The sequence below is a fragment of the Diadema antillarum genome, unplaced genomic scaffold, assembly GCF_040938485.1.
Source record: "Diadema antillarum isolate AM-2024a unplaced genomic scaffold, OU_Dant_1.0 seq00000649_RagTag, whole genome shotgun sequence".
NCBI classification, from domain to species: Eukaryota; Metazoa; Echinodermata; class Echinoidea; order Diadematoida; family Diadematidae; genus Diadema; species Diadema antillarum.
Window position 1 is genome coordinate 1,612,694 of NW_027271563.1, and position 15,002 is coordinate 1,627,695.

Sequence of the window (15,002 nt, forward strand, 5' to 3'; positions counted from 1 at the left end):
GTCTATGAAAGTGTATTTATCTGGTAATCTAATTTTCAGTGGGCTTCCAGACTTCTTCCACTTTGTTATTTTTTGTATCTACGATGATTCAATTTATCTTTCCATCGATGTTCTTTTCCAGAGTGGCCCACATACTACAAGCTCTGTCTTTTTAGTGGGTCCCTCCATTTTTCGCACTTTAAGCAACGGTATACATGTACTTCACTTTGATCACTTCTGTTTCTTTTTTACTATACAATGTATGATTACTATAGGTCCTCAATTGTTGTACAGTCTTTTCATTTCACTATGTTCTATTTACCTTATTCTCTCTTATCAAAAGAAGTGAAACACATGTTTTGTCGAAAAATGAAATAAACTTTGAATTGAATCGAATTGAATTGAGGAGAAAGAGGAGAGAACAAAATAAGGAAGGAGGATAATTCGAAAAAGATACTGTTGTAGCCGGGAAAATGATGTGAAGTTTATCATGTTTATGGTTTATGTAGGGTGTGTGATTTTGTTGTAAATGATAATCCAAGCAATGTAAAACTATCAGACCAATATTGTCCAGTTTGTTTGTCTTTTGTTATTTTGTCTTTTGTTGTGGTTTTGAGGTTGCTGTTGTTTTGGTGTTTGTTTTTTTGTAAGAAGGTTAATCCATTGCCCTTGCTCTGCCGAAATGATTAAAAGCATGGCTGATGGACTTGTACATACAGTTCCACAGTATATTTTTATGTTTTATTGTTATAGGTGAGAAGGGCTGCGAACCTGAAATTGATTACGTTAATGCATGCATAGGATACGTACAAAGTTTACATAGCTGTGCATACATGATCTAAAGTATAGATCAATGTATTTTAATGGTCCAAAAGGGAAATTACGATTTATGCCAGCATGTATTTATCCCATCTGATATGGTGGATATTGAACGTGTTGAAATGCCCGGAAAAAAAAATATTCTGTGCTTTGGAAGCACAGTTCTAGCTGCTTTACATCGATTTATAATGACGAGTCTTCATTTTGTTGATTGGTTTGATTACCGGAAGTCCCGTGTCCTAATTCTGGATCATTATGGGCATTTCACGACATTGGTCAGACATTTTCAAGAAGGACGTATATAATGTGTATCGTATAAGAAATTATGAGTTAGAGTCGTTAGGTCAGACACTAACAACAAGGACGCATATAATGTGTATGCGGATAAGAAATTGCATTGTGTGTATAATGTGTATGTACATGATTATGATATGACAGTTTCCTTACGCTACATTAATGCCGTAGCGAAATGATGACGGTGATCACTTCGACACGAAAGCAAACTCAAAATTGATTCATTAATTTCCCGCGATACAGGTACAGATGGAAAGCGAAGTCAATCCAGACCCGCCATGATAGATTAGGAGAAAACGATGAAACCATGTACCAGCGTCATCATCCGGTGTGGTATTTATTGAAAGCGTCCTCAATGACCCAAAATCTAATTAGAATGAGACTAGCAGATGAACCTTAAATCGAAGGGCAGGAGATAAACTGTTGTTGCTGTTATTTTTGTAACTCCACGATGTACCCATCTTTTTTGGATGGGTTCGTTGTTTACGTGCTCAAAAAATGATATTCCGTAATGAAGCGAGAGATTTTAGACTTTGGCACATGGTAACGCTTCGCCTATCTTTTTTTTTCTCTCTCTGATGCGTAATTGCATAGTGTCCGGTAAATAGATATGCTTTGCAATAATACGCAGCTAGGTTTAATTTCAGCGTATATTGATTTAAGTGTATAGACTGTGTTTAAACGAAAAAAAAAAACAATTTTACCATTTTTATTTTTTTTTTCGACCAACCATCATGAAACACTTCGATGCCGTGTGTATCGTAATGAAACAATACTATGGAAAAAATCAGGGCTAACCAAGCGATACCTGGTACGTATACTGTTGTTATGTAATACCTATTATTATTTTATAAATTAAACTCGTTTTGCGTTAGGGGATTTGACTTGTGCATCGTTAGAGTTAGCTGCTGGCATGTCTCAGATCTACTTACATGTCAGTTATATCAATACCGGTTCCATTTTTCGATTAACCTTTCACCGAAATGCTTTAAGTGTTCCTGCTTCGTTAGTTCAGTTATTCCTAAGTCAAAACTCCTCTATGGGGCGAACGCATAACCGTGAGTTGACTCTACACAAATTTGAATTTAAATTCAAACTCAGTTTCAATTTTAATTTAAGTATCGATTTCAAATTCACATCTAAATTCGGATCAATTTCAAATTTAAATGTAAATTCAAATTTTTATTCTAATTCAAATTCAAATTCAAGTTCAAATTCAAATTCAAATTCAAATCAAATGTAGATACATTGATGAATACGATGAAGGTGACATCTCACAATGTCATGTTGATGTAGAGTAGCAGTCCCGTGGGGTTTTAGGATCAAGGTTCTGGACAAGGTATTGCGAGTTCAACCCCCTGCCTGATTGTTTACAACGTTGGAACAAGATGTATGATAAACAACAGCGTCTGTGTTGACTCAGTTATATGGGTATGAGGCATTGAATTAAACTGTAGTGTTATAGCCGATATTTGATTAGTATCATTATGAAAATGAGGCAAGTTACACTCACGATATTATTATTACTTTCCTTGTCATCTGAATTTTTTTTCTCTTTCATGTAGAAATAGTTCTGTGCATATAAGAGGTGTAAAGGACTATGCTCTGTTATGGACCGGATTGATGCCACGAGATGGCAAGATTTGATTGTCTATGGCCAATTTATCATCATCAAACATCTTTAACCTTATCATCAACATTTCTTTATCGCGATTTGGAAACTTGAGGGAATTTTCCCTTCCCAAAATTCAAACTTCAGGTTGTGAAATCTTACCTCAAGCATTCAGCGTATAATTATTCTAAGTACAAACTTGGACCTATTTCTGAATGAACAGTCAATCTGAGTATCCCAGATCAGAAATTTCTCCACCTTCTCGTAATTGAAGTATCCGTTAGATAAATCAAGAACTCATTATGTCTTTTTAGCTGGTACAAGTATGTTGATTCATTACTCATTACCAAACTGTGACTATGCATGTGAGTGTATGTGTTGTACAACGTGTGTGTGTTATGTGTGTGCGCACAAAAGATCATTACCGAGTGCATTACTGCGCGCGGAGCGAAGGAAAAAAAAATGCCTCTTGTCTATTGTGGAAAGTCCTCGCGTGTGCACGTTAGATCTGGCTATCTCATTCCCCCTGCCGTCTGTCTCCGTTTGGCAAAACTCTCAAAGACAGCTCCAAACGCACATTGCACGGGAGAGCTCGTCTGGATGGGGGCCGCCATTTTGAACCGTCTCGCTTGGCCATTGACCCGTTGGGCCGTTGACGCCAAATACAGGTGCGTGGCAATATACGAGGGGAAAATTAGCCAGCACGGAGAAAAACAGACGCCACAGTTTGCGTGCTTTATTGGCTGTGATGGCTTTCGCACATTGAGCGGAGAAACCAGCGCTGAAATGCACTAGTCCCCGAAATTGTCACACGTGTTTTTCAATGCGTTTAATACACACACTTGTCTCTCCTTTCCCCCATTTCGCCCGTGGTCCGTGCATTGGTAATTTGTAAGCGAGTTGTTTTGCCAATGATAATAAGCGATCTATTTTCGTCAGGCAATGTGTCTGGACAATGTGTCATGTTTACACGACTTGACTAATCGCATTTGCGATGTTACAGGATTGTGAGCTTTCTTACCCAACCGCACTCAACATACATTTAGTGTAACGAGATTTCAGATGTTATCGTAAAATAATTTCAGCTTGATCGTTATTATACACTGTGACCAGCATGTAACCTTCAAGTACATTAAAGCAAATGTGCAAGTAGGCCTATATAATTTTTTGATAAAAAAGAGATGTGCTAAGATATATACTGAACGTGACTTCAAATTGATAAGACTGGACTAAAAAAAAAGCACAAGAAAAAAAATAATAATTTGCCTCTTGTGAATGACTTATGATTTAATTATTTCATTTCAAAGTGTGATGTACAGTAGGCCTACTCTTTGGAATCATCTCTGGTATTTGTTATGTGTTGACGAAAAATGTGTTACTATGATTTTCACTCTAAGAATATCACATACGAAATTCAATAGTCAAATTTCACAAGATATTACACTTTACGTATGAAATTATCCTTGAAATTGAACACCTGACTCTCCTGTATTTGATTATTTCTTATCATCGTATTATGCAAATAAATAATTAAGTCTAATTCTTTGCGTTGAGTGCTTGAGCTGTCCACAATGACCAAACGCTGCTGTTAGTGGACCCCTCATTTTGTGTCCCTCAAATCATATATGATGCAATTAGTCTGGCTTTGAAGGTATTGTTTACAATCTGGAGCAGTCCGGATTTTTAAAAAAAGAATGTTCGAGTTATGACATTGGATTAGGTGAGTTGTATCACAAAACAGCCTGCCCTATCCAAATTGCGCAATAAAGGTTAAATGTCCTGTTTACCTTTGGGAACAGTGATTAAAAAAAAAAAATGTTCAAGATATGACACTTAATGCATATGTGTAGGTCTGTTGTACCACAAAACATCCTATCGTATAAGATTTTCGCGATAAAGCCTAAAATATATGGAGATATCTGTATTTTTCTCACTAAACCGTAACTGTAGACGATTTAATCAGGAAGCATTTTTATTATAACTATTGTTCACATTTCTTATATTCAACAATACTTAACATCGATTTTAGCAATTCATTTTTTACAGTGGTTGTTTTTGTCTCTAACTCACATTTTCAGAACTATTTTTAAAGCACTAATGCTGGGTTTTTGTTTCATCTGCAAATGGTAAATTATGCCTTTAAAATTAGAAGGAGATGAATCACTATTTTTTTTTCAATAAACCATAAGCGTAGACGGTTTATTCTAGAAACAATTTTATTCATTATTATTGTTCACATTTTGTATATTTAACAATACTTAACATTGATTATACTGATTAACGGTTTTTACATTAGTTGTTTCTATATATCCCTAACTCACATTTTAGAACTATTTTAAAGCATTAAAGTTTGGTGTTTGTTTGATCTGCAATAGGTGAATGATGCCTATAGTACCCACGATGCAATGCCCAAGATCATTGAATTTTTATTTTCCTTATTCTATGATCTGTGGAACAGAAATGGAGCAACCTTGGACAGGCTTCAATTGGGGAATTATAATCTGTAACTTACTCTATCGCTTTCAAATTCAAAATGTCGATTTTTGTTTAAAAAGTGCTGAAAGATCCTGCAACAGAGATGTTTTCATCATAAACCAGTTAATTATCCCAGTATACAGATACTGTACCTCTTCGCAGATGCAAACTGTGGCATGTATAATTGCAATGATGCTCACCCTGTTTCCAAGTCAATTCAATTCAGTTGTCGTTTACTTACATTCAACGAAACGGTGAAACAAAATATAAATCATACATTGCACAAATCATACTGTTTTATCAATTTGTAAGAAATACTAAATGCCGAGTGGATCATAAAGCATGTAATAAAATATGTGTAATTAAGTAGAATACCAAGAACATATTCTGCAAGGATGACAGGAAAAAAAAACTAAGTACGATGGAAAAGAGAGTTCCACAGAAAAGCAGGGCTTATAAAACGTGATTCACTCAATACATAATGCATTATGTAAGTATCATCCAGAATCTACTCACGTACATTTCGAACAGAGCTGTTAAATGTAATGTAGGTAGTAAGCACATCATCATTATTTTGTAAACAGTAATCACGTCCAAGTACAAGGAAATACAATTTAAAAAGCTATCAATGTCATAATTAACCCACAGACACTTTCCATTAAAACAATGTATTCCCTAAAAATATGGAGAAAAAAAATAATACATACACACACACACACACACACACACACACACACACACACATGTACTTGCCCACATAGTATGCATAAAAACACGTGCATATTATACATACACAAAAAGATATCATTCATTTGATATAGCATTCATATTTCCTGAGTTTGTTTGAAGAGTAATAATCGCTCTTTCCGTAAATCTTATACAAAATTTAGTGATTGCCCATGGTTTGAATTCGAAAAACATATGGTATTGCGTTGTTCTGGTTGTGTGTTCTTATATTTGTATAGGTATGATTTGTATTTTGTTTTATGGCATATGTTATATAGTGTTCAATAAACATTTGAGGATGCATTCCTCACAGTTTTTAGTTACAATTCTGTGGTCATTGACACCCATGCGACCACGACATTTATAGCGTTTACTTTTTTTTCCAAACATATATTGATGAAACCATTATTGATGTTAAAAATCATAACCAACCAATAAAACATTTCAACCAAATTAGACATGTTATATTCATTCAGTCAGTCTTTAACAAAATGGATAGATATCACATCAAATTACTTTCCACACGCTGTAAATATATTTTCACAGCAAAGATTTATACCTTCTTCCATTTAATTGCCAAAATGGAAAAAAAAAAACAAGCAAAGGAGACAAATGATTGTCAAATGAATATTTAACGCCAGTGTGACTGAGCTTGAAACATCTGTCCATTGGTTCTCTAAATACAATTTTACTGAACGTCGATGAACTTACATCTCAACAAGTTAGTTTTAAAAATCTGTCAAACAGAGAAACGAATGACCCTAGAATGACCGACTTTGGGCCTAAATAAGCTAGCCATTGGCAGTAATCGGTGTACAGGCAAGTGAGTTATCCGCCCAATTTTCTGACTTCTGCTTATGGGGAGACCTCACGTGCGATACCACTTATCTGCATTTCAGGAAACATGGGCAAAATCGCCCTTCTTCTACCCTAAGACCCCCCCCCCCCTCCCCCTCCCCTCTTCTCAGTAGATGTCTGTCTGGTACAGTGTATGTTTCCTTAAATCAGGCGATCTGCTCGCCTTTGTTCTCCTTTGTTATTTGCTTTAAACTCCCTCCTCCTCCGCCTCCTCCGCCTCCTCCCCCTCCTCCTCCTCCTCATCGCCTCTCTCCTCCTTATCTGTCTTTATGTTCTAATCTATTTTGGTCATCATTTTGTGAATCTCGCAATCAAACAGCTTGCTTTATAATAGCCGACTATGGAAATCAATCTCTCACGAAGAAGGTGATAAGATTTGATAAATAAAGTGATAAATATTCTTTTCGAGACTCATGGTTAATTGCAATGGATAAGTATTGTGTGTAATTAGTAGCTTCAAGGAATATTACAAGGCATAAGTACTATGTGTCTTTAAGAGCTGGTAGATATAAACTTACTACTACTCTTCGTGATTCGTAATGAATGGTAGTACGAAGGATGACAAACAAATCCAGGCGTTTGATAGAATGCTATAATATGCTCACTGCAACCATCATATCATGTGGGCAACGAAAAGCTGATGTATCGATAGATTTAGTAATCCGGCCTGCTTAAATGTTACGTACGACACGATATGAGTTTAAATGCTATCTGTAGACATTGATGGCTTCGGGAAGAAAATAGTAGGATTGGACTAGATGTACATGTATTATGATGTAAACTCGAACTGAAATATCTGCGTTCGGTTCCAGAGATCAGTTAAATACACAAAAAGAGAGGGGGAAATGCTGCAGGTATTGCGCAAACCTGTATCGCGCCTAAACAGACATAACACCTCTGAAAATAATATTTACCTTATGCTTCTTGTGAAATTTAGAAATTTGTGCATGTCATGTAAATATGAATACTGACTGGTATATAAATGGAAATCAAGGTCATTTCAGATAGTTTTACAACATGTGTTTTGTGCATTTTTGCTACGCTTGCACTTCGCCTTTAAGCCTGCCCGTTGGATAACATTTGTGTGCCCCTTTGGAATCTCTTATCGAGCCCTCAGCTAATTCCAGCATCGAAATAAATGTCGTCGAACCGTTCATTGGGTCGTCTCTCTCGCCACGGCCCGTTGCCTTGGGGAAGTTCGGATCCGGTGGGCTTGGAGCGGCCAGAGTACAGACGGCCGACTGTAATCCCCGGCACCCTCCACCGGGTATTGGATCTGGAGTCGGGGGGCTAGCCAGCCAGGATCCACGTACCCGTCGTGCTTCTATCATCACTCGACCAGGAGCAGCCCCGGCTGACATCAAAATAAGTTATGTCGAGCAGATATTGCTTCTATTTTCCTCCCATTCATTCGCTCCATTTTCTGCTCCTCTGCATTCTCGTCTCTTTTCCTTTTAGTACCTTCTTGTTTCCCCCCCCCTCTTCTTTGCCCATATGTTCTCCATGTCAATGACGTTATCTACCAAAATAAGTTATTTGAGGTCATTATATAGAGGAAAATAAGCGATAACAATTTATTTATGATCTATGCATTTGAATATCATTATACGTGCTATGGTAAAATGTCATTCACGTTTAGGAGTGTTTTTACTTGCACGTCAGTTCAGCGAGGAAAGGTGGGGGTATCGCGATTTAAGCATGGCGTATATTTCCATTTTCATCCTCCCTCCCTCTCTCTCTCTCTCTCTCTCTCTCTCTCTACCGGCTGTGTTATTACTGTTCCTAATCAAGGCCATGTTCAGTCACATCCAAAGACAATTTGAAGGCAGTCATGTGGTATGTTGTTCCTTTTTACTGTGACGTTATGCATCATGTAGCGGTCTGTTCTGAGGCAGAAAGTTAATCAGTCTGCGCCTTTTTCATACTGGGCAATTCTTGCGGCCGGTAACATAATAGCAGTACACTTATCAACCCTCAGAATCTTACAAAACGTCATGTTTTCTATCCTCAATATAATCCATGAGTAAATATTTGTTTACTCTACATGTCATGACTAAGGCAAAGAAAAACAAAGAAAAGCATTTTTTTTTTTACGTTCAAAGTTTGGGCCTCTATCAGTCTATAAGCACTGCTTCTTCTGGGGTTTATATCATCAAGTTTAACTGTTCTTTCTTTCTTCTCCGTTTACTTTGTTTATGATAATGTATTTTTGTGTATCTTTTTAAGGTGAATAAATTGAAATTGAATTTAACTGAATTGAAAGTGTCTGTCTCGTCCACTTCACTATACTCAATCATTATCGAAAGGAAACCTCGCCCATAAAAGAAAAAAAAAAGTCGTGACATAAACAAAATTTCTGTGATTGTTTTTTTTTCCCAGAAACGTCTCCATGATAACGAGAATAGTAAGTATTTTATCCATCATCATTCTTTTATTAATAGATTGCAAGTCCGAACCAGTTGAAAAATGGTCTGAAAAGACAGAGTACTGTATTATAAACATAATAATAAAGAATTATCAGGTGACTTATAAAATACGATCGTGAAGTTTAGCTACTTTTCACAGAATGGTTCATGAACATACAATATGAATAGTTAAATGATAGAGTTAATGATGTTATAACCTGACGACTTGCCATTTTTTTTTCATCAAAGTTGTACATAAAATCTTGAAATGTCCAGTTGTTTATTTTTCTTTTGTTGGTTAAAACGCAATCCTGTTTCAGTCTCAAGTCTTAACATATTTGACTGATCATTAATTTGAAGTAATTCCGCTTTTAAACACAGTATTTTACACTTTTGCAGTAGAAGAATTGAATTTTCTTCAGTTTCTTTTTAAACAATCAACGAAGAATTATGGGGTGATGGCATTATTAGCTCACTCATTCGTACATTCATATACACTGTTTCAGAACTCTTTTAAACAAAAATTCAAACCTTCGTTTAACTTTCTTAAGTCTGATCCGACTCTAATAAAGTCTTTATTGTTGTGCTTGGTAATAATATGCCCTATGTCTGAACAAAAGAAACAAAAGTTATTTCTGGTCAAGAAAGGTAGGGTAAGGTAAGGTCGAGGAATGTTTGCCTTATGCTGTAAGCTCATAATGTATTATCTCTTTCCTTCCATAATCATATTACAAAGCGTGCTGTTTCAAATTTTGCATTTGCATAACGATGGTCCACATACAGTAAGGAGAACGTCGCAGAAAGTACCGCGAATAACGTGTATTTGAATTCAAGACAAGAATGTTGGTATTATCGATTTCTTGGGTTCTTTTTCTTTTGTTTTTGATGGTCTGATTCAATGATTTCATTATCTTCACTTGTGATACACAGGTGTGCCTGATAAAGGCTGGGAGTCGGTGTCTGTGTATTTGTCTATACCATGCAAGAACTTTTGCTTATAGGAGGCCAGATGTGAAGCTGAAAGAAAGTTTTGCCCTTCTTTTATGTGTAAATTCTTGGTCGTTTTGTCCTGAGGAAAGGACTGTCATCTCTTCAAGCATAATTATGTATGTTTATTGTGACGGCCTCTGCAACGAACATTTCATGAAAAAGAAAATACAGCAATCTACTGCATTTTGTATGTAAATGATTTATTCAATTTGTTTGTAAAACCTGATATTTTTGGCAGAAAATATTATTTCATTAAAATGTTTGTTATTGCTGTTTTTGCTTTCACAGTTTACTCTTTTAAAAAAAAAGTTGCTAAATTTAGGGATGGGCGGTTGAAGTCAAGACTGAGTTGTTTGTTATCATAGAAAGTATTCAACATTGTTGTTACTGTCTCCTTTCAATATCTCGTTTTAAAAAAAGATGAGATAAACAACAACGAAAAACAGCGCCTATTCTCTGAAAGCCAATTCTTCCTGAATTATCCCACGGGAATGCATTTATAGTAAGTTCTGAATACCTTACTCTGAAATAAAAAAAAAAAAACGAGATGCAACTTTCTCCTTGCCATATTCACACCCTCCGCAGACTAGCAGTGACTTTGATCAATTATGGTAAGGAAGTTTTCCATTGAATCTCACCGCGGGGTTAATTGTCTTCATGACATTTTGGATGGCGCTCAAACAGTCCCCGCCCTCCTGTTGTAAAGCACCCCTCTCTCAGTCTCCCTGAGCTCCCATCCTCCTATCTTTTTTTTTTTTTGTGGTGTGTGTCTTTTCCTTCTACTTTTCCTTCTCTTTTTCCTTCTCCGACTTATCTTCTTTCCCTAGGTACTCCTAACCATAACTGTCATGATAAGATAGCAAATAGAATACGTTTCAGAGACATGAAAGAAATTAATAACTATATTATATATCTGTAAAACTTTTTGGAAAGTTTATCTCTTTCTTTAACTATATTTCCCTTTATAAATGCTGAGTTAATTTATCATAGTTATGTGTTCCTTTTTTCCCGATGGCAGCGAGTATCATATATCTCTAATACGCTGAGATGTCCTGTACACTGCTAAGGATTTCTTTGTAGGAAAAAGCAAAGTAGAATGCCACAACGAGTAATACTGACACGGACAGAAATAACAACAATAACGACATCAGCAACAACAACAACAAGAACAACTGCAACGTTTATCGCTCGCTCCTATAATAAGCAGAGGAATATTTGAGACAAACGTGGAAGTCTGCTCAACGTCTGTAGCCGCTCTTTCTTCCGAGCTTGAAGGCTGCGCACAGGTTGCTCGTGTCTTCTGTTGTTAGTCGATCCGGGCCCCTTGTCGCGAGTAAATCTGGGTGGATTTTCTCTGGGAGTGCTTTGAAGATTCCCGCGCAAGTTCGGGAGTATATAGGCATGGAGACGCTCGACCAATTCGGAATGCAACTCGGAAATAAATCCCTTTGAAGGAATTCTGTAGCGATGCAATCAAAATTTAAAACACAGCAAAAAGAGTATGTGTATGAATATCGAAGGGTCTCCACAAAGTTTGTGGCCCTGCGTCTTAAAGTCACACCGATGAAGTTCGTGTGGTCAAGCGACACCAGTTGGGCGACCTCTGCCAAACGGGCGCCAAGAAGTAAAGGTTGAACTGTTTGATTATAGTCTGTACAGGTGTTATAAGGGGCTAATACAAGAGGGTTGATTAAGAAGGGCTGAAAGTGTCTCGCCCTGTATGAAGAGAACCGTGAGTTTGGTTAACATGTATTCTAACGACTGCAGTGACATTACTCAGTAACCATATAATATTCATAAGTATAAGTTACGGAATGGTCTATTACAGTATACAGCTTGAAGAAATTCTGCGTCGTCTTTGAAGAGCTGAGATTTTTTAGATACTATTTCTCTGCTCTTGTCGTTTTACAAGGCAGGCATTTCGTCAACAACGATCCCTGAGAGTAGAAAAGAAAAAAAATATTGCTGATGATAGTATAGTAATTAAAAATTGTATCATAATTGGTCCGAATCTACACGTTTCCTGCTTCCTACACAATTATAGAGTTGAGAGCATTTGTATACCGCATGGTCATCTTTAATATTTAAAAAAAAACTGTATAAATTATTAATCATATCTATGTATGTGTGTGTTATATTTCATGCATTTTTCATTGAGAAATACGAAAATAGACTTAAACTTGAAAAAGATGTGTACATATATATATATATATATATATATATATATATGTGTGTGTGTGTGTGTTTGTGTGTTGTGTGTGTGAGTGTGTGTGCGTTTGTGTGTGTATGTGTATGTAGGTATGTATACATGTATGCATGCATATGTTAACGTGACAATTCCCTTCAATGACTGGCAACAACACTTTAACTATATGTATAGGTGTGTATTAGTCAGCTGAACTTTCCTTTCCCTAAAGTGGTCAGCTATTGGGAGACTTCTTTTCGCTTTTCCAAGTTTTTGTGTCGTTCACAGTATCTTCCGGTATGATCATTCTTGCGTGCGATTAGCAGGGCAATTTTTAGCCCACAATGTGGCAAAGTGTATCAAGGGAGTTGGTACCTAAAGATGGAGAGGGGGGGGGGAGGAAGGGAAGGGTTTTTTTTTACCCATTTTTGTTTGTTTTTTGTTCTTGTTTTTTCTTCTTTCTCTATATCAATCTCTCTGTAGATATTTCTTCCTTTGGTGTCGGTGGAGCCAGGAGTTTGATCCGTTTGGTCGGTGGAGAACTCCGGAGAGACCACGGCGGAATCTTGTTGGAGGCACCGGCCTGTCTGGTAGCCGCCAGCTCTGCCTACTGTCGCCCGCGGCTCATTTTCTGGCCTGGTGAGATGAAATTCTCAACAGGAGTTTAACCGAAAAAGGTGGAGTCATTTGCAAAGCAAAATAGAAAAACAAATGTATGAAAACATGTAAATCTTAATATACATACACAAGAACACACACACACACACACACACACGCACACACAAATATGAACAATTTATATAAAGAGAAAGAGGGGGAGAGACAGAGATAAAGAGGTAAATAGAAAGATAGATAGATGTGCATACGATAATTTAGTGTGTAAATACACGTCGATAGCTTTGAATAGATAGATAGCTCGCTAGATATAGATGTGCATAACGTATTTAATTCAATATGTAAAATGTCATCGATAGTGTTTATATACTAAGTTTTCCTGACATTGTTTGCGCTTTGTCAATTATTATGATTCGTAATTGAATAAGTACTAATTGTTGACATTGACATGGAATTTGTGCAGATTAGCCGAACTGAGTACATCGTGAATTGTGGATCGCTTGATTAGCCAAATGGCGCCAGTGTCAATAGCTTTACTACTCCACCGTCAGCGTACAGGACTTCAGGAAGTGACTATGAAATAGTTCAGTGAGAAAAGTCATAGTAAATAAGTGTGTTTCCGTTCATTATATTTCCCTTTATCAAAATGTTGCATTTCTGTTGCATTTAAAAAACTATGTGTATGTTAATGTTATACTGTGATTGTACGTTGTTAGAAATCAGAAATGAATGATATTTTAAAAAAAGAAAATGAATGAAAACTCCTAATTTTTCTGGTGCCGCTTTTCACACTCTTCAGGAAAGAAATTTCAAATGACTTGGGCAGTATTTTTTTCTTTTCAAGGAGAGTCAGTTTTTGAGCCCTGTTTGAAGACGAGCATGTCTATTTCTTGCCCAAGGTTAAGATCATGTGAATGTAAAAACCCTATACACGCTACACACGTGTGCTCGGCAAATTTAAAAAATGGGGGGGGGGGGTCTCGAAGATGCCAGTAAGTAGTCGAAAAATACAATCAGACTAATGATAAAGACTTGATTTAAATTCATATTCATAACCTCAGTCGCTGTCTCTGGGCTGAAATTTGGGATGACGCTTTACTGATGCTAACAGTACATAATTTTCGAGGGAACTATTTATGAGAAAACAATGCAAGTGACAATTATCATATTCCAAAAACATGCATTGATACTGAATATTGTGTTCTTCATTAATCTTCGTAGTATTTTTGAGAGTTGTGATTTGTGGGGTTTTTGTTTTTCTCCAAGACTTGACAGGACTTTGACTATTAAAGAAAAGTACTTCACATTTGTTCTGCGTAAGGCAACAACAAAAAACAGCAGAAAATACAATGTCATAGATTATAATGTGTGGATTCAGTTTCAGTGTTTTCGAGGGTTGATAATTAAATGTCAATATTCTAAGCTGATTTTGCCGGAGTATTTTGAAGAGTGACTACTCAAACTTTCAGGAAAAATAACGTTTATGAACACATGTCCAGTCTTCAAGGGTTCACAAATAGATTCAATCCGACGCTAAAGTAGATTTAAGACGTATTGCAGCGTGATGTATCACAAGGGATGATTAGATTTCGATAACAGTGAGGCGACAAAAAAGCAGGATAAATGTCTCTATTACTTGTCCGCCATGGTAACGTCAGTTCTTGGTCGATATCATCGCAGACAAACAACGGGCGGGAATACCAGTTATCGTCTGAACATGGAGAAATACGACCTAACCGCGGACAGATGATGTACAGGGCCCCGAAAATTTGTCACGACTCTGCGCACAAAATTCGCAACAACTTGTTACAGTGGTTCGTCCTCTATTTACCAAGGTCGAGTCGTGCTAAGCTTTCCCCCTTTCCACACCCTACCTCACTCTTTGACTTTCCCTTTCATAGATGAGTTTCGACGTTCAAGTTAGAGAAAGAGAGAGGAGAGAGGGGGGTAGAGGGGAGAGAGAGAGAGAGAGAGGGGAGAAAATCGTCCTCACCTTCAGATGCAAATACCAAACACGTTTCTGTTCGACTCCAGTCGTTCACAC